The sequence below is a fragment of the Cupressus sempervirens genome, chromosome 4, assembly GCF_028749045.1.
Source record: "Cupressus sempervirens isolate cs-2001-9-10 chromosome 4, ASM2874904v1, whole genome shotgun sequence".
Classification (NCBI taxonomy): Eukaryota; Viridiplantae; Streptophyta; class Pinopsida; order Cupressales; family Cupressaceae; genus Cupressus; species Cupressus sempervirens.
The window spans coordinates 695,332,726-695,360,530 of record NC_143121.1 but is presented as its reverse complement, the minus strand read 5'-3'; positions in this window follow the sequence as shown (position 1 = coordinate 695,360,530).

The window sequence follows — 27,805 nt, the reverse complement described above, 5'->3', positions numbered from 1 at the left end:
ATGTTACTAGTGGTTTTTCCCAATTTGGGTTTCCACATAAACCACTATGTCAAGAGTTTTGATGAAAATTTTATCTTTCATGTTTACATTTATGTAATTTTATTTGATAGTAACCTACTTGTTTTAGGTTATTAAATAATCTTATGAATGCATGCATGAAGATAAATGTTTTATGGGTTCATTAAGCTATGAAAAAAGTTTTATCTATACATCTGGACCTTGAATAACTTATTCAACCACCCCATCTCAATTATTCAAAAATTTTTCCAACAAAAAATTTGACACATCAAGACAAGAAATAAGAAATCCATAAAAAGTAGAAAGGTATTGGCTATTGAGGATAAACAGTTTCATTATGAAGAAGTTGAAACTAAATGACTAGTAGGTATAGTAAATTCAAATGATGCATCATCTATATAATCGTTAGATAAAAATAAACTCTTGAATGAAGAAGTTATTGGATTTAAAAGGGAACATAGGATTCAATCAATGAAGTTATGTGAAGTAACTAAGAAAAATAATAAAGATGGGGAAAAAAAGGTTGTCACTGAGGAAGAAAAAAGGTTAATGGTAGTTCTAGACTTGAAGAAATAATATCTAGTGCAAAAAAGCTCACACACACTCAACTTGACATGACGAGTCAACTAATTATTGTAAATCCATATTTGAATAGAAAAGATGTGAAAATAGAAAATATGAGATCGCAAAAGGATGTACTAAAGAATGAGCTTAAAAGTGGGAAAGAATATGTGGAAAGATTGAACAAACCAAATGAAGTAGTGAAATACTTTCAATAAATAATGAGATCATTTGGCAAAAATTTTGGATTAGGACATTCATCTACCAAGCAAGGAGAATCATCCAGGAGTGGAGAATTGAGAAATGAAAAATCTAAAAGCAGGCTGACATGTTATCACTGTGGAAAACTTGGTCATAAGTACAAACATTTGCTAAAGTAAAAATGGTATGCAAAAATCCTAAACCTAAGTTTGCTAGTTATTTTTTTAACTACAAGAAACAAGGTCATCAAATACATGAGTGTAGGTCAAGAATAAAGAATGTATCTACTACACCTAGATTTGAAGTCTATTGCTATAACTATCAAAACTATCTGAATAGAGAATATGAATATAGAAAATAGACAAAACCCTATTAAACTAATCAAAGGTAGAACCATGCACCTAACAATATATGTTCCAATTGTCACAAGTTTAGACATTGAAGAAAATACCACAAAACTTAATTACCAACATCAAATCACAACAATACCAAGGGTAAAGGTAAAGTGAACATTGAACAAATAAGAAAGGAGATAAATCAAACATGGAAGAAAAAGGCTAAAGATGAAAGAAGTGTAATAAATGGAGTTGAGATCACCCAATCTAATAGAGAAGGTGACCACATCATCTCAAACTAATAATGATAAGTATGTATGGAACTATAAATCTAGTGATTCATCTTACATGAGTTCCTAACACAAATGTGCTAAATTTCACATTTGAACAAGTAAAGATGCATAAGAAAATATCTAAGGACTAGTGTAAAAAAAATCATTTATATAGTTAGTGCCAAGAATTAGTAAAATTCTCTATATTGACCGAGCATTACAATATGGATTGAGTGCTTTAGAAGCTAAAATGGTGTACCAACAAAGTTACATGGATGAGACCGATGTATACAGTGAACACCTAGTTTAGAGGCACAATATTGACTAAGATAGTTGGATTCCACATAACTAAGTACAAAACAATAATTAAGACCCTAAATCAAGAAAAATGAAGTATATATTGTAATTTGAAGAAACTATTTCATACCTTGGATATGTAATTTTAGAGCATAGAGATATCTGAATGAAAAGAGATCCTAAAGTGATTGAAAAAGAAAATCTTAGATAAGAAGATTGATTGAAGTGACGATTGAAGTAGTTTTGAGTGATCTAGAGAAAAGAAATTTTTCGAATGCTAATATAGAAAAACATGATAGCTTCATCATCCACACAAAAGAGTCAAGGAGTAGAGGTTAGTAATATTCAATTGGTGAGGAGTTACACTCATCCTCAACCTAAATTTTGTGCTATTTTTGAAATTTCAATGAAAGGTGACTCAATGGGTTTATTATCCATGATACCACCATAGTTAATCATGATAAACAATGTGTCAAGTTGCTACATGTGAAAGATTTGAGAAGTAGGTGATTAAAAAATTTCAGAAGCTTATGATAATTTATGTGATGAAGGAGTTATGAAGGATGCATTCAAAATTGTTGAGAGGAAAGGGTTAACTAATACCCTAGAATTCCCAAACAATTTCAAGATTGAATGGATCAAGGTTTGAGTGGGAACCATGATATGGATTTTTGACTACACAATGGACCAATTAAAATAATCAAGAAGATGATCTGCAAGGTTACTAGTTATCCCACACTAGATAAGAAGAAGAAAATGAGAATTCTAGGTAGTAAAGAAGTTGAAGGAAACATAGGTGCCAAGTGGAATGGATAAGGGTTGTCCATCATAAACATTTCCAATCCATTGATAAAAATTGTAATGAAAATTATTGCTCAAAAATTCTATCAAACAAGAAGATTAAATAATGTTACATGCATGGAAATGGATCAAGCATGGAAGATAGTCATGAAAGATTGTGAATATGATATTGCTGATTTGTAAAAGCTATAATTAGGAGATAACCTAATATCTATGAGAAAGGAAAATAATTCAATGTGTACGTTCGGATCACTTGTTATGTGTATTTTATTTTATATTTAGAAGTATTTTCTTGATAAGTAGGAGATGATTTCCACAGCTAGTCAAATTGTGATGTGAATATCAGGATTTAACTGTGTGATTTTGAGTCAAACTCGATGACCCATGTTTCATGAGTAGTGATTCAACATGAATCCATCTCTCATGAGAATAAATGGAACACTTAGCACTCATTGGATCTAGGTGATGCTCACAGGGGTGAAGCACCGCTGTGAGCATCACCTAGATCCAATGAGTGCTAAGTGTTCCATTTATTCTCATGAGAGATGGATTCATGTTGAATCACTACTCATGAAACATGGGTCATCGAGTTTGACTCAAAATCACACAGTTAAATCCTGATATTCACATCACAAGTATTTTCTTGGTTTTGGAAACATTAGTTACAAGCAAGGAAAACCAATAATAAGGAATATAAATGAATACATAACTTAATTATGAGAGAATTATGGTAATGTGATGGATAGATATTTTGAAGAATTCAAGAAAAGAATGAAGATAAGGATGAGGATACTAGAAGAATTGGTAATGAAACATTATAATGATGTATGTTTCCTTGTATACATAGATAACATAGATGTGTAGGCAGTGAAGCCAAGAAAGCCATGGCTAACAATATTTGATTATGAGGTTGACAGTTATATAGTTAATAGAAATATTATTTTATTACTGAAAGAAGAAATTGACACTAAAGAAGAATCTTTTAGGAAATATGAAGAATTTATGGCAAGAATTACTATAGATATCGAGGTAGCTTCCAAGGAAAAGAAAACAAAGAAAATGATCGAAGACCTAGTTGCAAAGCTAGGAACCCAACACAAGAGGAAGGAACCTCTATAGATTATACAAGGCCTTCGAGAAGATGAAGAAAAGGGTAGTGGTGATGAGGAAGAGGAAGATGACGTCAAGAGTAAATCCATACTTGTTTTCACACCGCCTATCAAGAAGTCTAAAGGAACTACAAATAAGCTAAAAGTGAAACCCCTCTCTCCTCCACCACCAACAAACCCAAGAACAAGAGAAGTAGCTCATTTCAATAAATCTACAAAGAAAAATAATATAGAGACCATAGAGTCAAGAAGTTTAAAACTAGAAAGAAGAAGGGAGGTTAAGGGACCAACTAAATGAAGAAAAAAAGCTATATATGAGGTATGCATTGAAATTCAAGGCTCTATTGGTTTATCTAATTGTTGATATGTAAAATATGATACATTAAATGATGAAAAAACTCCAAGGTTGAAGAAGCCACGATAGATATGGTCAAAAATTAGAAGTTGGCTACTTGGTACTTAGAGAAAAAAATTACAATGGATTTGTATAATAAACTTGACACAAGGTATAAATAGGTCATATAAGAAGAGGAAAACATTAGATGTGGCACATTAACCGATTCATTATGTCTCACAACTAAAGAAAAGGATATTAAGATAGTTGTTATTGAAGATTATGAGATCATGAAATAAGTTTGAGGGTGTCAAGTTTGTAAGACACCATGTCACCAATTCATGATAACACCCTTGATACTCTAGAAATGCCCTTAGATGTAGACACAAAGGAGAAATAGGCATAAGAAACCAATAAGGACACTAGTATAGAGATTCCTACAACATGTCGAGAAGGACCAAATGTGTTAGAACCTCACATTGAGGTAAATAAGGAGTAAAATAAAAAACTATTCAGTGTGCCTAGTATTGTCTCTAACATTGATGTACAAACATGACCAAATGGTGATACACCCTCACCATCTCCCAAAGTAGATCCATGAAGCATCACTTCTACACCTCACATAAAGAAAACAATGAAGCACCTCTCTCGATTTATTGAAGTTAGTCTAGATGAAGTTATTTAGATAGCACAATTGGATTTGGAAAATCTCATTCTTGAGCAAAAAATTTTGTTGCAAGAAATTTTGGCCAAGAAAAAGAAGCATGAAGAGCCAAGGAGAGAACATCAATAGAAGCATGTATTGCATGATGTTAAAGACCTTTTTGTTGAGGAATTTGATATACAACATTTTGATGAGAAAGTCATAATCATTTTCTAGTTTCTAAATATATTTCAAGAACAAATAAATGCTAGAGATATAGAATCAAATTAAAATATGATCAATTGGTCAACAAAGAAATTCTTTAATAAGGTTGTAGAAAAAGTTTCTACAACTTTTCCTAAGTAGAAAGTTCAATTGCATGAATATGTACAAAATGTTGAAAATAGATTGATACAAGAATGAGAATGTGATTCAATCATTATTTTGTCACTAATTTAAAACTTGCTACTTGTTGGCAAGATAATTGCTTAGATGATTTGAGTACTATCATTTATTTGATTGATGAGGAGGATTCGACCAAATGAGATAATAAAAGCACCCAAAGAAAAGGATGAGTTATGGTATGTAAGAGGGAGTACAAAGATCAGTTAAGATAGTGATGATATAGTACATTGATTATCAATTTAAGGTTTCAAAGGTTGGATACACTAAAAATTTATAGAACAACAAGTAAGAAGAATTGAGTCTACCAAGCTTGACTGAGTGGATAGTAGGTGCCAAGAAAATTTACTGCAAGCCAAGATGAAAATCAATTGGAGTCAAGAAAAGTCAAATTTCAATGTATGCCAAGTACAGTTTAGTTGATGATAAGCATCAATAAACTTTAGTGTTTGTCGAGTTATCTAGTTGAAGATGAGAAGAAAAATAGTATGGAAGCCAAGTTACAACATATCAATGTTGAGTGCTAGTATTCATGTGAAATCATGGGCTTGACAACTCTAAGCTGAGTATTTTGTTTTCTCAAATTTTATGAAGTGTGTGGAAGATAACTATGATGAGTTGGTGGTACAGAATTAATGGGAAACCATTTTGAGGTGAATTCAAAAATTACTGGAGGAGAAGATTCTAGAAGGGACTAAAATGAAAAGGTAACTAGATTCATTGAATCCTACCTAATCCTACCTAGCCCTAAAATGGATGATAGAGGATAAATGACAAAAGATCGTAATTTTATATTTATAGAAATGGCTGGTTAGAAGAAAGGTTTCTCAATGTTGGATAACCTAAGTTAGACAAGATGTCTAAGGTATTACTTCATTCAGAGACTAAACATAAGAGACTACAATTAACAAGTAAAGGAAGAAGGCTTAAGAGTATGAATACTCAAAGAGTGAACAAGGTATTGGAGCTGAAGTGTGTGAATGCCAAGTAGAATGGAGGACTAAAACAAAGATCAATAATCTGCAAGTGACATGTAATTTATTATTATATCAAGTGTTATTGTTACTTTCTAATCATTTTACCAGTCTAGGGTAAATCCTTTCGATTATGATTGAGCTAATAGTCATTTGTAAATCCTTTAACTGGGTGACATTCCAAGTGAATGGTATAAATCCCTCTAACAAGGGTCACTCCTAGTAGGGTGATTGAAATCCTCTAACCAAATAACATTTAACAATGTGTATTATATCCTTTAACAAGGCTAGCTTTTCATAGGGCATCACTTTACAAGAGTGAGAATGAGTAGTGCATGTTACTAGTGGTTTTTTCCAAATTGGGTTTCCACATAAAATCATTGTGTCAAATGTGTTTTTGAATTTGTTATGTTTCATGCTTACATTTTTGCAAAGTTGACTTGATAATAACCTACAAGTTTAAGTGATTGTATGGTCTAATGGATGCATGCATGATGACTATATTATATATATATATATATATATATATATATATGGGTTCACTAAGTTGTGAAAAGTTTTATTTGTACATCTGGACCTTGGATACCTGATTCACTCCCCCCACGAAGATATTCTAAAGAATTCCTATATAGAACAACACAAAACTAGTTCAAAAAGTATAACATTTGTATAATATTTGGTTAGATGTGCCAAAATTCACTAGTGATATTTAGGAAAATATCAAGCAGATTGAGGCTAATATGAAGATAATAAGAAACACTATTTTTTAGTCAGTTGAATCTAGTTCCCAAAACTATAATAAATTATTAAATGCCTGGGGAAAATTTACCAAGATTTAGACAACTAACAACATCATGAGATCACAGTTGATCTCCATTTAGTCAAAGTTGATACCTTTTTTGGAGGTTATGTAGTGAGAAATTAAATCAATACAATATCTTATCAATGAAGATCATAATCCTTTGGTGGAAAACTATTTGATTGATTTGGAAGCTAGGTTACAGTTGCAAAATCACATTTTGGAATAAATAAGAATCACTTGGGATCATGCACTTGCTATGATCAACCAAGAACAAAAACCCTCTATTGACAATTGGCTAATTATGATATGTAATTTTTGTCATTAATGGAAACATATTATCTAAATGTTGATAGGAAACCTCAAAAATAATAATAATTAATGTTTGGCAATCATAAAATTATCTAAATATAGAATAATCACATTTTAATGATGCAAGACAATGGAATTGAAGGAAAGAATTGTTTTGTTTACAAAACAATTACTTGTCCAATTAGGGTCAAAATCCTAGATGTTTACTCTAACTTGGAAAATTTAATTATGGTCTTAGCCAACCTAGTAGTGATTTATGTAAATGTATGATATTTATGTAGAAAACTTCTTGCAATAAGAAGTGTGCTATCTTGATATTATGAGGAAGCAAAGTGCTTGTATGTGCTGGTAAAGCTATCCAAAGTGAGCAAACTTCTATGAAATTGGTATATGAATTTTTTTTGTATGAGCTAATAGATGATTCAAGATCAAGCTAAAGACCAAAGATCAGACAAGGAAGACAAATAACAATAAATTACTTGTTTGAGTAGTTAGCTCTTCTTGTAGTTGAAATTGCATGGTTGGGCAATGGGCTCTTCTTTCATACATTATAGCATAACTCCTAACAATGATTCAAATTCTCCTAACATGAATTACTTACACTAAATTTTCTCATTGACTCCTAACAGGGTCCATCCTCTAACAAGGAACTTATATATTAGTATATTATCTGGTGGGTATCATCCCCACTAGCATTTTCCCTTGGCTATGGCTTCCCAAGTTCATAAAATGTGATGTTATGAGTTATCTTTGTGCATTGCTATTGCTATTGTTTAGGATTTTTTTGTTACTTTATTATGGATGGTTTAAAGTAAGTAATAATATCAAGTTGGTGACTAAACTTTGTAGATTACTAATTCACCCCCCCTCCCCCTCTCAGTAATCCCTATTTCTAACAATTGGTATTAGAGCATAGTTACTTTGAAGAGGCTTAACAACTTAAGTATGATCTCTTTGGATATGGAACAATTGAAGAAGAACCTTGAAGAACCTCTTGAACAAATTGATGTCCTTATTAAAGAAGGAGATAAACTAAAGGATAGATATGCAGATTTCAAAGAATACATTGGTCAATTCAAATCTAAAATACAATCTTGAATCTAGTGAATCTAGAACTGTTGATGATGACTATTCAAAGTTGAAAATAGAATACAAGATCTTGAAGCATGAGTTGAAAATTACAAATTTTAAGTTAACTCAGAGAAATGATCCTATAAAAATTGAATCTGATTGGAAGATTGAAAATACAAATTTGAGAGCAAGTCTGGAAAGAAAACATCCTAACTTGAAACATTGATAGAAGATCATGAGGAATTCCTTAAGTAAAATACTATTGTAAAAGGTGAATTGACATAGTGTAAATAGTATCTTGAGAAACTTTATTCTAGTAGAGAAAAGCAATTATCGGTCATAATGAAATTGATTATAAGAAACCTAAGTGTGATAATAATAGGAGAAATAGTAGAATGTCTAGATATGATAGCCCTATAGATAGAAGAACTTATGATAATAGAAGATAGATCGTGTGTTATAAGTGTAACAAATTAGGACACATTGCTCAGAATTGTCATGTACCTAATAATTAGTAGAATCCTAGAAGAAAAGCACCTATATATCAGTTGTCCAACAACTTCAGACACACAAAAAAGTGGTTAAGAATGGACAGAAACTTTAGAAATAAAAGAAACAATGGAAGAAACTTTGAGAATAGAAAAAATGATAGAAGGAAGCATGACAAGAACTCTGGAACTAGAAAATAAAATAAACAACAAAGAAAAATTGTAAGTGAACATGAAGAAGAACTTAATAAAGCATTTTTGAAATGTACCAAAATCTCAAAAGAAAAGTTAGATGATGATGAGATAGTAAGATTGAAGTCAACAATTGAGTTTGATTCAATTAAGTTGAATTAAGCTTGTCCACAACATCAATATTTGATAACTTTATTCAGAGGCTAAATCAGAGGTAGTGAAGTTTGGAAAAGGTGTATTCAGTTATATTTAGATGGTATCTAAGATTACTTGTGATTTGGAGCTCATCTCAAGAAGTTATCTCAAAATTTAGAGTTACTGGCACTATAGTAAGAATTGATTCTGTAACAAAAGATGAAAAGTAAGTTTTTGCAAAAAAAATTTTGATGCAAAGTTTTAAGGATATTTATAATAATGAAAGGAGACTATAGTAAACCTTGGGTGACATCCAAAGATCACATAGATGATCTTGAGTAGTTATCTGATTGAAAAATGTAACTAACAAATTTTTCATATTTGCAAAATTATGGAATTAATGCAAGTTCAAGTTGAGGGATAAATGGAGTACATAATATATTTTAATTCATTGTGAACACAATCAAAGAAAATATTAGTTTGAAGTGACTTGTCAGAGTGATTTCAAAGAAAACCCTATTTTTTCAAAGAGGTTTTTTTCAGTTTTTTTCAAAAAAAATTGTTTGGGAAAAGATATTATTAGATAAAGTTCATGGATATGTTAGTAGTACATAGTATGGAGAATGAAGATAGACCTAATTTTAAAATACTTTCTATAAAACCTAATGAAGTAAATACTAACTTTGTGAGGTCTATCACTCCAAACAATGTAGTTTATCTAGAAGATGTAGAAAGTTATTTGAATTGCAAGTTTGTATCAATTGGAATTGAATATGTGAATAAGGATAGGCACCTACTATTTAACCTTGACATGACTATGAAGCCCAAATTTAAACACTTAAAAGAATTAGACTTGTTTAAATATCACTTCTACTATGAGCGACATACAAACGAATGGACTCAAATCATATTGAGTAGGATACATGATGAGAAACTGTGAATGTGAGATAATGTAGTAGACATTTCAGCTGGCCTTATACATGAGGTAACTAGTCTTAGCAAAGAAGGTAGTGTACCCATAGGTGAGGAATTGCTAAAGAAGAAAGTAGAGATTTATACTAAGGCAATATACAATGGGAAGGATATGGTAATCAACTCCATCAAGTACGATGATGTGAGATTTCTTAGCAGAATTATTGCTTATTCAGTTTGTGTAACTTCTAAGATAGCTAAACTCTCAACTAGATTTATATATGTAGCTAACAAGATATGTGTAGAGAAAGAGCAAGTAAATCTAAATGAAATACTTAGGATGCATCTAGATTGGAAAACTTGGAAAAGATTAAGAGAACAAAGAATGGTATGTTCAGATTCCAACCATTGATAAATCAAAAATTCTTCCTTGTACTAAAGAGATTTCCCTATTTATTAGTAACAAATATAATGAGTAGTGATACATGCACTATGGAGAAGATCACAGAGTTATGCAAAAGGAAACTTTCCGACAAGATATTAGACAATGAAAACTTAATTATGAGAACTTTTTAGAATTAGATGAAATAGAGATTTGTGATTTCCCCAACAATTATGGGTAGAATCAAGGAGGATATACGTAAATTGGTTGATACAGATCATACTTCTATTCAAGTAGTGGAACCTCAAGAGACATTTTTAGATCCCTTGAGCTATGTGTTTAGTGATGATGTTGTAGTTAGCTACATTAATTTATTGTTAAATTTAAAGAAAGATAAAGAAGAATATAGATAAGGTACCTATGATGAGATTACTCAACATTTTCATCAACAAACCTAAGAGAAGGCATCACACAAGAAGTTTGAATCTATAACGAAGAAGGCCCACTATCTAAGGCCAAAATGTTAGAGAGTGAATCTAAAGCTATGAGCAAAAAATTGAAGCAAGGTATGTTAAACATACAACCCTTGTCAATTTCAATTGCTGAGACATCTTTGGAGCAGAGCATACCATACATGGTAATATCTGATGTTCAGACTAGAGAGTAGAAAAGAAAATTAGAAAGATTAGTTGAAGCAGTATCTTCAAAGGAAAAGAGAATAAAAAAGATGGCCAGATGACCTAGTAAGAGGCAAAAAACATTGTTGACAATTGAGTCAAGCCATGAGCAAGATGACAAATATGAAACCAAAAAAATTGAAAAGGTGACTCCACCTAAGAAAGTAGTACGAAAAGCTCAAAAAACTTGGAAGCTAAGGATTGAGAAGATTAACACAACAATTTCCAATGACAAAAACTTTGTTCAAATGAACAATTTTTATGACTTATACAATAATTTTGAGAGTGATTAGATTGATATATCAATTATGAGATATATTATAGCAAATGATCTTAGTATGAAAGATATCAGAGGAGTAATGAACTAGAATGTCTATGAGAGACTTATAGATAAGAAGACTCTTGCAAGGGAAGAAGACCTTTAACTTTAGTTGTCTATGCTAAGGACTATTTGCAAAACTAATGATGAAGATGAAATTAAGAGATTGTTGAATAACTTTGCACGATATCTAAGGAATAAGTTGAGGCCATTATTATTTATGCTTGGTGAGAAGGATAAGTTTAGAAAGGAGATTGCAAAAACTATCAATAAGATGATGTTAGAGTCATAGCTAGCATCTCCTCTAGCTCCTAGAACCTTGGAAGTATTAGTAAGTGGTGACACTATGAAGATTTATCAAACCAATGTTACTCTTAACATTGGTGATATCAATCCATTTGGTAATTTTAAACCACATGTACCTAATGCTAAAGATATTGAGGAAAAGTTGAAACTAATAGTGGAAGAGAAGAGGTTACTAGAAGAGAAAAGAAAGAAAATTGAGGAAGAAGAGATTAAAAGATCAGAAGAGAAGAGAGAAAAAGAAGAAAAAGAAAAGAAAGAAGAGGAAGAGAAAAGAGTACAAGAAGCAACAAAGAAACATAGGGAGGATGAGACTAAATCATCTAGCTCATCTAATCTTCCCTCTCTTGCTAGTTTAGCTACTAATGATGATGATCAGACTGATCTAATTTCATCCTTATCTAAACTTTTACAAAAGAATAAGATGGTAAAAATTTTGCAGAGATCATTAATGGAAGTAACTAATAGAATACACAATACTTTGATAGTAAAACATACTGAGTTAGACCCTGAATAGAAGCACAGGCAGTGCTAAAATATTTTGATGAATAGCTTATTAATTTTTTGAGCGTTGTAGCAGTGAAGGCCCAAATTTCCCATGATGTTAACTTGTTTAGCACCATCTGGCAAAATATCAAGAACGACTTAATCAATCTTGATATATGCATAAAAAAACTCTAGAAATGTTAGTAGGAAGGGAAAGCCTTGTATGTTAAGTGTACCTTATCATACAAATTTACTACAGATTTGCATAACTAGTTAGAAACTAAGATGAGTGAGCTAGAGGCTCTATGTAGCTAGATCTAGCATCCATCTAGAAAAGTTGATGATTTTGAGAGTCAAGTTGCTAGTGTTCACAATGAGACTAGAAAATTGGAACTTCAGAAAGAATAGATTTTGAAGAGAACATTTGATTTCAGAGAACCTATTTTTCTAAAGTTATATTTTATTGAGAAGCAACTAGAGCAATGTGTCAAGGCCAAGGACACATATACAAACTTTTTGTATTCAAATATCAATGCAGTTGAGATTGCATCATATGCTTTATGTACAATTCTCACATTAGTTGAGTCTACTAAACACACATGGAATAAAGATATGGACAAACTGAAGACCAGTTTTGATGATTGTATGTAGATACTATCATCATAAGGAAGGACAATAGTTTTGACTATTTCTGGATAGAATCTTGACATTTTGACCTTTGTCATTGATGTCAAAGGGGGCGAGATGTGAAAATTGTATACATGACAAAAGGAGACATTATTGAAATAGATGATTTCAAAATTATAAAGTATATTGTAATGGGGAGCATAAATGTAAATTTGAACAAGTTATAATAGATGTAATGTCTATTTAGATAGTTAAGTTTTGCCACTTAGCCAATTTTCCCTATTTTGTTGCCACCAATGCCAAAAGGGGAGATTTTTGACAATTAGCTAATTGTGATATATAATTTTTATCATTAATGGCAAGATATGATGTACATGTTGATAAGAAACCTTGGAAATAAAGATACTTGGTGTTTGGTAATCAGAAAATTCTCTAAATATAGAATCTATTTACATTAGTGTATTGTTTTATTTATAACATGTTGCAAATGTCATATTATGATAAGTGAAGTTACATGGAGATAGTATACATGTAGATGATGATGTGTATAACCTCAAAAGTTCATATGGACTATACAGAATGGATACAATCATGTTCTAATGATGCAAGGCAATAGAATTGATTGAAAGAATTGTTTTGTTACAAAACTATTACTTGTACTATTAGGGCCGACATCCTAGATGTTCATTCTAATTGGAAAAGTGAATTTTTGTCTTAGCCAACCTAGAAGTAATTAATGTAAAGGCATGGTATTTATGAAAAAGGCTTCTTGCAATAAGAAGTGTGCTCTCTTGATATTATGAGGAAGCAAAGTGCTTGTATGTACTTGTGAAGTTATGTGAAGTGAGTGAACTTCAATGAAAGTAGTATACATGATGTTTTGTATGAGCTTTTTGGTGATCCAAAATTGAGCTGAAGATTAGAAATTAGACAAGGAAGACAAATAACAATAAATTACTTGTTTGAGCAATTAGATCTTCTTGTAGTTGAAATTGCATGGTTGGGTTGTGGGATCTTCTTACATACATTATACCACAACTCCTAAAAGGTTGGAATCTCCTAATAGGGATTGCTTATACTAAATTTTCCCATTGACTCCTAAAAGGGTCCATCTTCTAGCAAGAAACTTATATATGAGTGTATATTATCTAGTGGATATCATCCCCACTGGGGTTTTCCCTTGGCTAGGGTTTCCCTAGTTAACAAAATATGGTGTTATGAGTCATCTTTGTGCATTACTATTGTTAATGTTCAGCACTACTTTATTAATTTTCTATGTATGGTTTAAAGTAAGTAATAATATCTAGTTGATGACTAAATTTTGTATATTACTAATTCACCTACCACAGTAATCCCTATTTCTAACACCCTTTATTGAAAAGAATGGTTTGATTCCACCCATTCACCCCCCCAAAAAAAAGTGACAAAAACAAGGGGGGATGTGATTGTAATGATGATTACATATTTTGAATGAATAAAAGAAGGAAAAAACAAGGGGAATGCAATGGATTATAATGATGATCAGAAGAGTCAGATTGAGATATCTAAGTTTAGAAGACAATCAGAAAGCATAAGGCACACATGGTATAACACTAAAAATATTGTTCATTATTTGTTGATTTGGTATAAGTTAAAGTTTTGTAGTTCTATTTCAAACTATCATAGGCTTAGGGGGAGTACTCATATTAGAACTACAATGATGTAATCATGAAAAAGTGGTTTTTCCACCAATGTAAAAGGGGGAGATTATTGGTATCTCTAACTACTTTTGTCTATTAGTGTCAAACACTTAGTCATAGACTAGTCAGAGTTAGATGACCATCACTATGACCAAGATACTCTATATAGACTAAGTCATGTGATATAATTATAGATGACAAGAATTAATATGGTCATAAAAAAATTTCAGTGTAAGCTGAGTCTAATGTTAAGAAAGAAGTTTGAGAACATTGAAGTTGCATTATATAAAAGGTATCGAACATAGTAAAGATTGAGTGTCAACAACATATATAGTGAGTGTTGAGTGTAAGAACCAATATGTTTTTAGCAACACAAAATTTACATTCAAGTCATGAATGATACAAACTTTGATGTAAACTATTTTAGGCCAACATGGACATGATATTTAATACTTATAGCATTTTTGTACAGAGTTCTATGCATTTTATGGAATTGGTGCCAGATCCCTATCTTCTATGATGAACTAATAATATGGAGAGGAGAAAAAAGGAAGCATCTAAAAAAATCTTAATGAAATCATTAAATAAGGTATAAATTGACCCAATTTTGTATGGTGAAGCATATGGTTATACAAAAGAGAGAACAAGGTATTTATATGATTCATGTATGAATGTGTAAACATTGCAAAAGAGGAAAAGACTTCTATTATCATAGAAAAGAGGAAGTGACCTAGTCAAAGTGGTGAAGAGAAGAAAGGCTATATCTAATCATACATTAGATCAAGTTGGGAAGAAGAGATCCAACATCATCTTATTAGATAAGACTAAGGATTAGGTAAATACCTTAATAGAGTTGTATTAAAAGATCTTTGTCAATATCTTTTTTTAGGATGAATTTTGTTAAAACTACATTGGGGGTGTATCCTAAGAATTTTAGAGTATGGACATGTTGCACTCATGACTATATTTATCATTGATGTGAACATAGCAATAAGTCTGTTAATACTGGAAGAGTAGTAGAGAGAGATCCTAGTTGTACAAACACAATTTTTCTTTTCTAGTGATGCATAGTCATGGAAATGTTTAGTATAGTTTCTTGATGATGTGGTTCAATGTGCAACACATAAGTCAAAGACGTACAAAAGTTTTACTTGATTTACTAAGAGTAGCATAGAGAAAACCTCCTTGAAAAGAAGTTTTTGATATTTTCATTATATCTTTCATCTAAGATGTAATAAGGAGATGCAAAGTCAGATAGTGACACAAGAAAATCATATGGTGACATTAGTGGATGCACAAGCCCTAGTATCACATGTATTAAGTTTTGTGTAAAGTATGCGCCGACACTACTATTGTAATTGTAATTGATTAATTATCTTCTTGTAATTAATCTTGAAAGCCTCAAGTGCAATTCAAGGAATTATTTTGAAGATATAGCATAAAGGAAAGATGTTTCCCTTGTGTTTAACTTGTTGTGATCATTGTATGAAGTGTGAAGTGTTTAGTACTGAATGAAAGTAAGCGATCCAAGGGATTATTGGATGCTAGATTTATGATCTAGTTACAAGATCAAAAGGAGGAGAGGTCTAGTTGATAGGAAAAAGGAAGGAAGTACTATTAATTTTTATTATTCTACAAGGAATAATAAATAAATAATTTGGACAGTGGGTTCATTGGTCTTTCCCTTGAAGCTATTTGCTTAGTAGGACCAACTATCTTCCACAATTACTAACAAGGTTGACACAATTCCTAATAGGGTTGGAATCTCCTAATAGAGATTTAAAAGTCTCCTAATAGGGACTAATATATTATGAATGTTGAACTATAGACTCTTAATAGGGTCTATCCTCTAAAAAGTGATATTTAAATGTTAGAACTTCATCTTGTGGGTACCATCCCCACCATGGATTTCTCTCCAATCAAGTGTTTCCCTAGTTAACATATCTTGTGTTACTATGTATAAGTATCTTGTTATGGTTTCTAATTTTATTTCTCATAAGTTTAAATTTAATAAAGGTTGATAATTGTGATATTAGTTGTATAATTCATTCAACACCACCACCACCCCCCAGCCCCCCCCCCCCCCCCCCCCCCCCCCCCCCCCCTTCCCTCTCAGTTATATTGGTGGACTATATATATATTCTAACAATTGGTATCAGAGCTTTAGGTCTTTGAACGAAAAGCCTAATAGCTTTGGGAACTTAGTAGTGATCCATTTTAGAAAAGATAGTCCTAAATTTGATGGAGAAAATTTTGACACACAAAAGAAGGAGCTACTTGGCGAGTTATCGGATATGTGTAAAGATCTAAGCATTGAGTTTCCTAATCTAGAATCCTTTTGTTGCATACCAAAGAATAGACACACATCCAAATCCTTATATGAAGAAGACATGAATACCAAAGAAGGTATTGATCTTCTTATGAAAAGAGAGTTAGAAGTTATGGAAAAAAAAATTTATTGGACATGTAAAGATTTTGGTCATTTTTCTTCTAGATGTCCCAAGAGACTAAGAAAATCTAGAAAGAATTCATTTTCTGATGAAGATGAAGAATTTAAAGGAAGTATGGAAATATTATTGTGTAACTTTGATGATAATGAGCCTAAATTGGTTAAGAAAGATGAAGTAATAGAAGAGATAGCTTTTGTAACTATTATTGATCCAATGGTTAACCATGAAAATTTGAAAATTATAATTGAGACTAACAATGATTTGTAGAATGGGACTTAAATTGAAGAGTAGAGATCTTAGTCTAGAGCAGAAGAAAGAGTTAAGTTGAAAACTCCTAGGAAAGGTATATTAAAGAATCATCCTCCTGCAACAAACATTGGGAGAAGAAATAGTAATCAAATAAAGGAAGAAGTAAGTGAGCTATGTTTATTTTCTCAAGTTGAACATAAGAGTGCAAATGAAGCATATTAAGATGATCATTGGATTCAAGTAATGAAGGAAGAAGTATATCAGATGGATATCAAATCAGCTTTCCTCAATGAAGAACTTGAGGTAGGGGAATATATTGATCAGCCTAAAGGTTTTCCATGGGAAGAAGGCAAAGATATGATATTTAGACTAAAGAAAGTTCTATATGGTCTGAAGCGGGAACTCAAAACCTAGTATGCAAAGTTGGACATCTATTTGGGAAAACTTGAAATTTCTAAAGGTAATAATGATGTAAGTGATAAGTTTTATAAGGAAATGAAGAATGAATTTGACATGAGCATGATAGGAGAAATTAATTTTTTCCTAGGATTGTAGATTGTGAAGATGATGATGGTATTTTCATTTCAAAAGCTAAGTACTTGAAATACTTATTGAAGATATTTAGATTGGAAGGTTGTAAACCTATTAGTACACCTATAACAACTAATCACAAGTTATCTAGCAAAGATGAGACAGCTATAGTTGATCAGAAGAAATACAGATCCATGATTGGAGCTTTGTAGTATCTAATTCACACTAGTCTGGATATAGAAAATATAGTTGAGGTTGTAGCTAGGTTCTAAGATTATCCTAAGGAGTATCATTATAGTAAAGAGGATATTCATATATTTGAAAGGAACATCTAACTATAGAATTTGGTATGATAGATTGAGTGATTTCACTCTATGTGCATATACTAATGCAAATTGGGAAAACAATATGGATGATAGAAGAGAACCAATGGTGGAGCATTCTTTCTTGGAGGAAGATTATTTTCTTGACTAAGGAAGAAAGAAGATTGTATTTTTTAGAGTAGACCTGAGACAACATATGTTGTACCAACAAGTAGTTGGAATCAAGTGATGTGGAAAAAAATGATCATGAAGGATATCAGAATTGAGTTTGTAGAACCTGTTATCATTTACTATGATAACAGAAGTACTGTGAATATGAATAAGAATAATGTATTGCATTCTAATACTATGCATATATCTATTAAGAATCATGTATTGAGAGAGAAAGTAGTAGAAAAAGAGATTAGGTTAGAGTATGTGATTGTAGGTATTTCAATGAAGTCTTTACTTAAAGATACATTTGAGTAGTTGAGAGGTATACTTGGCATTATACCCTTGCCTACTTTTGAGTAGATGATATAGTACATGCATCAGTCTACTTGTACAAATAATTTTTGTTATAATAGATTGAATGCTAATGCTTTCCATACAGGGGAGTATTTGAGATGAGGTGAGTCATTGAGGAATCTTGGTATTTGGTCTTGATAAGTTTCTTTAGACACTTGAGCTGGTTGAAGATTTGGAGTAGTAAATTGACATAATGAGGATATTTTCATTCCTATCAATAGGGGAGACTATACAAGAAAAACATCTCCTAAGCATGAATGCGGAAGATATGTACGTGAATGGAGGAGAGTTGGTTATTCGAGATATTTATAAAGATACATGTAAAGAAGAAAGATTAATATCTCTATGGGGGAGATATGCAACATGAGAAGCTTTGATGCATTGTGAGTTGTTTAGTGTGACCAATTGTTACCGATCCTAAATAAGGATAATATAGTAGTGTTCTAGAGAATTTTAGATTTGATTGATGAAGAGGATTTGAGAAGATGAGAAAAGTAGCAATGACATAATGTTGCTTTTGTATTCATAGAAGTTAGATATTTTTCATATATATTCCCATCAATGCCAAAGGGGGAGATTGTTAGCATGAATACTAATGACACTACATTGGGGGAGTATCCTAAGCATTGGAGATTATTGACATATTGTATTCAGGATTGCTTTTATCATTGGTGGAAACATAATAGTAAGTTTGTGAATACTGGCGTTGGAAATTTGATTGAAAAGCTCTTTGTTGTTGAAGATCAAAGAGGGAGATTGTTGTAAAATATTGTTTTCAATCATTATTTTTCCATTGATGTCTAACCTGCTATATGTAGGGATGATATTCGCTTACAAGATTCATGCACTATCAATTAGTTGATTGATGAAGAGGATTTGATCAACAAGATGTAACAAGAGCACCTAAAGGAAGGGTTGAGTTATGATATTGTAATAAAGTGCAAGAATAGGTTAAGAAAATGGTTAAGTAATGTATTGATGACATACTTAGAGATATAGAGGTTTGTCACATTTAGATACATTGGAAGAAGAAGTTGTAACAAGGTTGACTGCAAAGCTTTAACTTTGATCATTAGAAGGTGCCAAGTAAGTCAGTTGAAGCTGAGAAAATTCTTAATAGAAGCCAAGTAACATAAATTTTTAGTTAGTGCCAAGTGATCTTCAAGTGTAGAGTAAAAGATCAGGTGCCAAGCATTAGGAAAATTTTCAATTAGTGCCAAGTGATCTTTAGGTGTCGAGCATCAGGAAAAAATAGTTGATGCCGAGTAACACAGTATGTGTTGAGCACCGGTATTTCAATAGTGCCAAGCTACTACATTATTTTAAATGATAAAGATTTGCCAAATCTGAGATGGCATAGTGGTTGCATTGAATTTTGTGAACAAGTTGGAAGATAAGGATGGTGAGTTGTTGGCACATAATCTTATGTAAACTATTTTTGCGCAAATTCTAAAGGATTATTCAAGAAGTTTCTAGAAGAAACAAAATATGGGATGGATACAATGTATCCTATCTAATCCATGCAAATTGAAATTGAAAAATGGAAGAATCGAGCAAGAAAAGGAACTCCAAGACTACTATTTAAAAAGTCATAGACCAAGAAGCAAGAAGCTGGTGATCTTGTTTCTACAGAAGTGCCAAAATCTACAAAGTGATTGAAAGGGACATCTAGGAGAAGGAAGAGCATAGAGGCTCTAGTTCTACAAGTGGTCATGAAGAGATGATTGCACTAGTACATTGAGTATGGAGACTCAAAAAGGCAAAGCTTGAAAGAAAAGACAAGCTATTAAGAGTTGCAAAGATAAAAGGCCAGACAAGGATATGAGTAGAGAAGTGATATGAAATCTGCAAGATAAGTTGTATGTTGTAGTTAGGTCAAGATTTTCTAATACTCTCTAGAAATTGTATTAGATCTAAAAATACTATGGACTTAGGTTGGCCTAACAACCATTTTTAAATCCTTTAATAGGGTGGCATTCCAAGTGAATGTTATAAATTTCTTTTACCAGGCCCACTTCTAACAAGGTGGTTAAATCCACCAATGAGGTCACATATAATAGTGTGTGTTGTAAGCCTTTAATAGGGCATGCCTTTCATAGGGCATCAATTTCAAAGGGTGAGAATTGAGTAGCATGTTCTTGGTGGTTTTTGCCAAATTGGGTTTCCACATAAATCGTTGTGTCATGTGTTGATTTCCTATGTGTTGTACTTGCATGTTGATTTATAGTAACTTGCTAATTAGAAAACTTAAAGTTTCCATGAATGAATGATTGAATGAATTTATCACACTCAGTGAAAATTTTACAAGCGACATCTAGACCTTGAATAAATGATTCACCCCCCTGCCCTCTTAGTTGTAGAGTAGCTGAGAGAGATCTTAGTTGTAAAGACAAGTTTTTTTTTTGTTTAGTGAGTTGCAGTCATGAAAATGTTCAGTACAATATCTGAATGATGTGGTTTAATGTTCAACATGTAAGTTGAAGATGTAAAAAAGTTGTACTTGATTTACTTCAAGTAGTATAGAGATATAATACTTGTAAAGGAGTTTCAAATGTTTGTACTATATCTTTCATTAGAGGTGTAATAAGGAGATGTATGGTCCAAAAGTGATAGAAAATAGTCAAATGGCAATGTCAGTGGATGCCCAAGCCCTAGTATCATAGGTCTAAAGTTTTCTATCAATTTTGAGATGATAGTGCTATTGTAATTGTAACTGATTAATTACCTTATGATAATTAACTGGGAAAGCCTCATGGCCGACTGGAGGAATTTTTTTGAACATATGGTATAAAGAAAAGATGGTTTCCTTGTTTCTAATGTATTGTGTTCATTTTATGGAGTGCAAAGTACTAAAAGGGGTAGTAATTATTGGATGCAAGTAAGTGGTTGTAATATCTTATTGGAAAGGATGCTTCTGAGAGGGGGGGTGGGGGGGGTGAATCAGAAGTACTACCTTCTAATCTATTTTAAATCCTTAATAACATAACTTTGAAATCAACATGCATGCATATAAACATTAAGAAATCATGAGAAACAAATATGCATCACCACATAACACTTGAGATTTGGTAACCCAGAAACCCTCTAGGAATAAGAAGGTAAAACTGGGGTGGGGATGATACCCGCAAAAATTATTGCAGCAATAATGTTTAACCACTTCTAATGGTCTGCCCTGTTAAAGGCTTTACACTGTATCAATAGTGACCTAGTTAGAGGATTTAAAAACACTTTACATGAAGTGCTACCTTGTTAAAGGATTTAATCACCTGTTTAAAGGATCTAAAAAATAGCTGTTAAGCTAACCTATCATCATAGGATTTCCTTTCTAATACAATGGCTAAAGAGTATTAGTTATAATAAACCTGATAGCTTACAATCCTTGATTGCTAAATACAAGCACTTGATCTACTTTCTTCTGATCTTGATCCTTTGAGATCTAATATTCATTTGTATCCCTTTCTTTTGGTTTGATTAACTGAATATTCTTCTACTCATCTCTTCCTCTAAGTCTTTACATACTTCACTCTGAAAAATAGTTTTCCTTCCACACCTTCATCCCTATCTATACAATGAGACTTAGTCTTCCTTATAAAGACATTCAAAGACTTAGGGTTAGAAGTGGATCTACAATCCATATTGAATCTATGATTTCAGCTCATTCCTTATACTTTTATCATTGGTTGCATGCCTTCTCCATTTTCCTTATTGGTTGTATGTAGATTGCATAGGAAATATAAATGATTTGATCTTATCACTTAAATCCTTTGAGATTCGTCATATGTCAGCCATGAAAATGGTTTACATCTGAGTTTGTGAAGTTATTAACTCATATGCTGATTCAGAGTTACTCGAAACTTACTGATTCCTGATGCTCAAAACCTTCTATAACTTGGCTCTTGTATCATTCCTATCTTACTCGGCATCCTTTATGACTTGGTACCTGAATGTTTCTTGAGACTTGGATCATGCTTCACACCTAGAGTCACTCAGCATCTGAAGGTTGCTTGACACCTAATGAATTTCCTGTCTCAGCACAACCTGTGACTCAGGATACATAGTGTACTCAGCTTTAATGTAGACTAAAGATACATAGTGTACTCAAAACCATTTTTAGACTAACAATCTTCCCTTTGACATGAGTGTCAAAAACACTTAACTAAGCATTATGTTTGATCTTATGAGTACACTCACTAATCTTCTTAGTATACATATAGAGGTTTGAACGCCTTTATCAAAATATTGTAACTAACAATATATAGCTCAAAAAATTATTATAACTCCCCCTAAGTTGATCATGCCTTGTCATGTCATGAATTCTGATGTCTTGTGCCATTATGCTCACAATATTCATAATATTATCTCCAATATTATCTTCCCCTTAGAACATTATCTCCCCTTTTTTGATACGGATGTCAAAGGGTCCTAAATAGTAATGCCATTCTTGGCCAAAAATGTCTTATTTACCTCAAGGAGGATTTGGAGAGCTACATCCCAGTTATTTAAGGCAATATCCAATGACTTTTGTTGGATTGCAAGCCCTACTGCAAGATCAACTAGTCCTTCATGTGTAGAAATATTTGGATCCTTTTTGAGGACTATTTCTGCATTTATTTGCTCCTTGTGTAATACTTCTAAGTGAGGAGTGATGGAGGCTTGAATTTGCATTAGCTTTTCTTTGATAGTGGCCTCTTCTATTGATAATGCAGCTAATTCCCTCTGAGTGTGAAGTGTTTGAGAAAATTTATTTTCACTCTATGTAGGATCTGAGGGTAGTTGCATGCTGGAGAGCTTTAATGTATTCTCAAGATTCAAAATTTTTAGATTTATTTCTTGTGTGAACCTAGAAAAATCACACAATTTTCTATAGAAGGAAAATATGTTCCGTAATACACTCTTTACATTTTGCAATTTCTTGGCTAGGTCAACCTATCCCAAAATTATGTTATTAGCTATTTTCTAGTTGACTTTTCCTACAAACTTCTTTTCTGACCATTCCATTAGTTTTACATTAGTATCATGGTCTTCATCATTTACTTGGTCAACTATATTAGATAATTGCTGAAGTATTGGCCTATTTGCATCTAGAGGTTGAAGAATAAAAGCATCCATGAATATATCTTTTATCTCATTCATTGCCTACTTGTATTTGTAGTCTTTCCTCATTGCCTCTTGCCTCCTTCTCTTATCCAATGCACTCTTCATCTTTTCCTTATTTAGAGTGCTTGATTCATAATAGGGTATTTTAATTTCTTCATCAAGCTCAGGAATACCATAATGGATGGTCCTGGCTACCCTAGTAGAACTTGAATTTGGTGTACTGACATGTAAGGTCATTTTTTTAGTACTCAACTTATGAATAGGTTTGGTGGGAGTTCCTATTTTTTGTAATTCAACCAAAGTTTGTATTGAAGACTCCTCTTTATCTTGTGTTTCTTCTTTGTCCTCTTCTTCTTGCTTGTATTCTTGTTGTGTTACTGCTATTGGAGGTGTACTTGCTGTCTGAAGTATTATCCCTGTGACTATCTCTATTGTTGCACTCGGCTCCTAATGAGCTTGAATGGCTATCCTTGGTGGTGAACGAGGTGGTAGAAATGTAAGCCCAGTATTTTGAATGGTTTGAGGTGGTTCTTCTAGTAACACCTTGGCTTCTTTGAGTTTATCTACTAACTTTTGAAGATTATCCACATTGACCAATATAGGACTTGTACACAATTGTGCTTGTAGAGTTGTTTGGTCAAGGATCTTAGTAAGATCTGCTACAGTTAATGGATTGATGTTTTGACATGTGGTGTCAAAAACATCCTTAATTTTTATGATTTTTGTAGGTGTGGTTGTAGAGTGAGGTGAGCTAGGAGGTGAAAGTTGTGTGTCTTCCACAGTTTGTTGTTCATCAGTTCCTTCCTCCTCTCTTTCTTTCTTGTTTTCCTCTTCTTCAACCTTTTTCTCTTCTTCTATTTTTTCTTCTCTCCTTTTCCTTCTTTCTTCAGGTTTAGCAATAGCTTCCTCTTTGTATACCTCTTCAAGGACATCTTCAATTGTCTTGTACAATTTTTTCCAAACTCTTGTATTTCTCTGCATAATATCTTCAATTTTGTTTTGCAGGATGGATAATGCCCTATATTTAGGTGTAAACATTTTGCTATGTCTTTTGACTACTTGAGTCACCTATTCTTTTGTTAAATTAGGCAATAGGTTTTCTAGGGTTGATTCCCTCATCTCTTTCTCCATCATTAGATAGAAATGCCATCTATCTTCTATAGTTTTAGACAATTCCTTTGGCAATTGTCCATCTAGTTCAAGAGGTGTATACTTGAACTGTGCCATTAATGCATAGACTGATTCTTTTATGCTATTTTGTTCCTCTTTACTAAACTTATTGAAATCAATATTTTTCATTTCATTTAAGTCTCGATTCCTAATCTTCTCACATAATATATCAACTAAAGATTTAGGATGACTTACCTTTTTAGTCTCATCTTCTTCATCAGTATCAAGTTGGGCCACACATCTTTTCCTTTTCCTTGGCTCTTCCTATGCCTTTGTGTTCTTCTTCTTTTTGGCTTCCTCTTTGGCCTTTTGGGTAGAGGCCCTTGTTGTAGCTTTGGTTGTTGGCTTCTTAGGCATTTGCACATCAGCTTTCTTTGGTGAAGGCTGAGAAGTAGGAGGTTTCTTTGTCTTTCTTTTGTGACTCTGCCCTTGATGGGTGCTTCCTTGGTTTCTACTTCCTCGACACTCTCATCTTTCTCTTCACCTTGACTTTGAGGCGATTCAAGTGGCTCTTGTTCTGGCTCACCTTCTTCTTCTCCTTCACTAATCTCTTCTCCTTCACCTGCTACACTTGATTCTCCAACACCAAATTTCTTCTTTATGTACTTTACCAGCTTGTCCTTCTTCTTGACTACTCTGGCTGTCTTGACATCTATAACAGCTCTTGATTCGATGGTGTCATATGTCCAAAATGCCTTTGCAGATTTGTCCATTTCTTTGGCAAGTAATGTTGTGATGGCTGCAAAAGCTTGGTCAACATCAAGCTCATATCCCAATGGTCTAAGCCATCTTGTTCTTGGAAGGACTGCTTGAATGTAAGTGTAATCATTATCAACAAGAAAACATATGTCATTTATATGCTTTTCTACCAGTGAAACTGGTATTCTCATTCTTTCCTTCATTGCATATTTGAAATCCTCAAAATAGATAGACATGTCATCATCAAAGCTATGTCGCATTTATGCAATGAAATCATTAATTTGATCAACAATGGTTTTATTCTGACTCTAGTTGACTTTGCCAAATGAAGGGAATTCCTTCATTACATAGAAGAACATACAAACCAACACTGAACCAAATTTACACTGTGCTCCCTTGGACTTTCTAATAGCTCAAAGATTTTCATTGATCTGTTGCAACAAGAGCTCTACAAGGTCATAGGTGTGGTCTTTCTTTACAAGCTTATGTGCCACATCTACTACGATGCATGGTACACTATTTAACCCATTGGATTGATAAAACTTATGTGATATGATCCTTACAACAAAGTCTAGAAGGGGATCTGTAATGGTATCTATGGTCATTCCTCTATTGTTCCATTTTGCACCTGTGTTTTTCTCAATTTTTTCCTTCTTTTCACTTCTCAATGTCTTTGGCCGATCTAGGGTTGGAAACCCTGTAACCCTATGAACCATTTTCTTAGTAATTTTGACTTGTCCTTGTTCTAGCTAGAATGATCCATCATGGATTCTGCCGAGTATTATGCGTATCCACTCATTTTTTAATATGATTGGAAAAAATAGGGATTTGGTTAAACCCTTCTTCTCTACAATAGGAAACTCATCTTTCAAAATACCATTTTCACATAGTTTTTCATAGGCATTAAAGATTTCCAAATCTCCTATGGCTCCTATTTTACAATTATGGCACTTTCACACATCTTGAACCATAACAACTTTTTCAAGAATGGCGGATAGGGCACCAACGGGATCATTGTTGTATGCAACCTCTGGTATAGGTCTAAACTCAGGTTGCTTAACTTCGTTCCTAACAAGTTGAATCTCATGACTCATTTTCCCTTGGTTCATTTTTGAACTAGATGCCATTTATATCTGAACTAGGGTTTTAACAATTAAAGAAAACTTCTCAAACTGTAAAACTTGACACCTAAGGGAAATACCTGGATAAGTGCTTAGATCACTTGGGTAGATGGAGAATTGCTGCAAAACACTGGTTGAAAGCTTGAAAATTGGTTAGACATGCTCAAATTAATTTCTCTTCATTTGAATGGCTCATGAATGAATTTTTTTTTACTTTTAAGAAACAAAAGAAACTTTGCATTTAATGCATTTTAGTACATGCACTTGTACCTTGGCTTCCAAATGTTTTTCAGCTTGGCATCCACTCAAAAACCATTCTTACTTGACATCTAAAGTAGTTTCACTTGGCATCCAAAGACAACTTGGCATCATCTTTCAAGTTTTGTCTTAACATCTTTTCTCATGCAAATTTAAACTTTGCAGTGCTTTTTCATGGTTTAGGGCTAATGTTTGATACTTTCTTATGTATCAGCCCTATAGGCTTATCTTGTGATTAGTTAGATGAGAAATGATCACTTGACCTCATGGGTGAAGTGACCCTTTCATAGGATGTACTTGATCCATCCCTTTTTTTCCATGTCTTCTTCATGTTTGTTCTTATGTGTTCCACATCAATTTTTTCATTGCCCTTATTCACTTCAGTCTTGGGTGCCTTGGTCTTTGTTGGACAATTTCTGCTGACATGTCTAGTTTTCAAGCAACTAAAGCAAGTAGTCTGGTTCAACCATCTTTTATAGTTCCCCTTGAAATGTGTTCTTATGCAATTCTGGGGTATATTTCCATACTCTTGACAATAGTGACAACTGTACTTGGTGTTATAATCCCAATGATAGTGACCTTCATTCTCTTTTATTGGTTTCTTTTCTATCCACATAGGCTTTGATCTGCATTCAAATGCCCTATGTCCATATTTCTTACAATTATGACAATTTCCATTAAATATTTGTATCCTTGGGACTTTGGATCTGCGATCTTGTGTCATATGTCCTTGCATGTTGTACTTGTGACTAGAATTCTTGCCCTTGGGTGTGTTTTGCTGATTGATCCGTCTACTCCTACAAACATTAGCAGTATGTCCCCTTTTACTACAGTAATGACAAATAGGTTTAGAATCCTTACCTTTGTAAGTTCTTTGCTCAACACTCTTTGATGATTCACCAACTTTAGTGCTGTTGTATCCAAGTCCTGATGTATCATGGGTGGATCTTGGGGATTTCAACAATTGTTCAGAGTACTTTATGGCTTCACTTGATTTATTGATATTTTTTACTATCTCTTTTTCTCTATTCAATTCATTCTACAATTGTTCATTCTGCATCTTCAATGTAG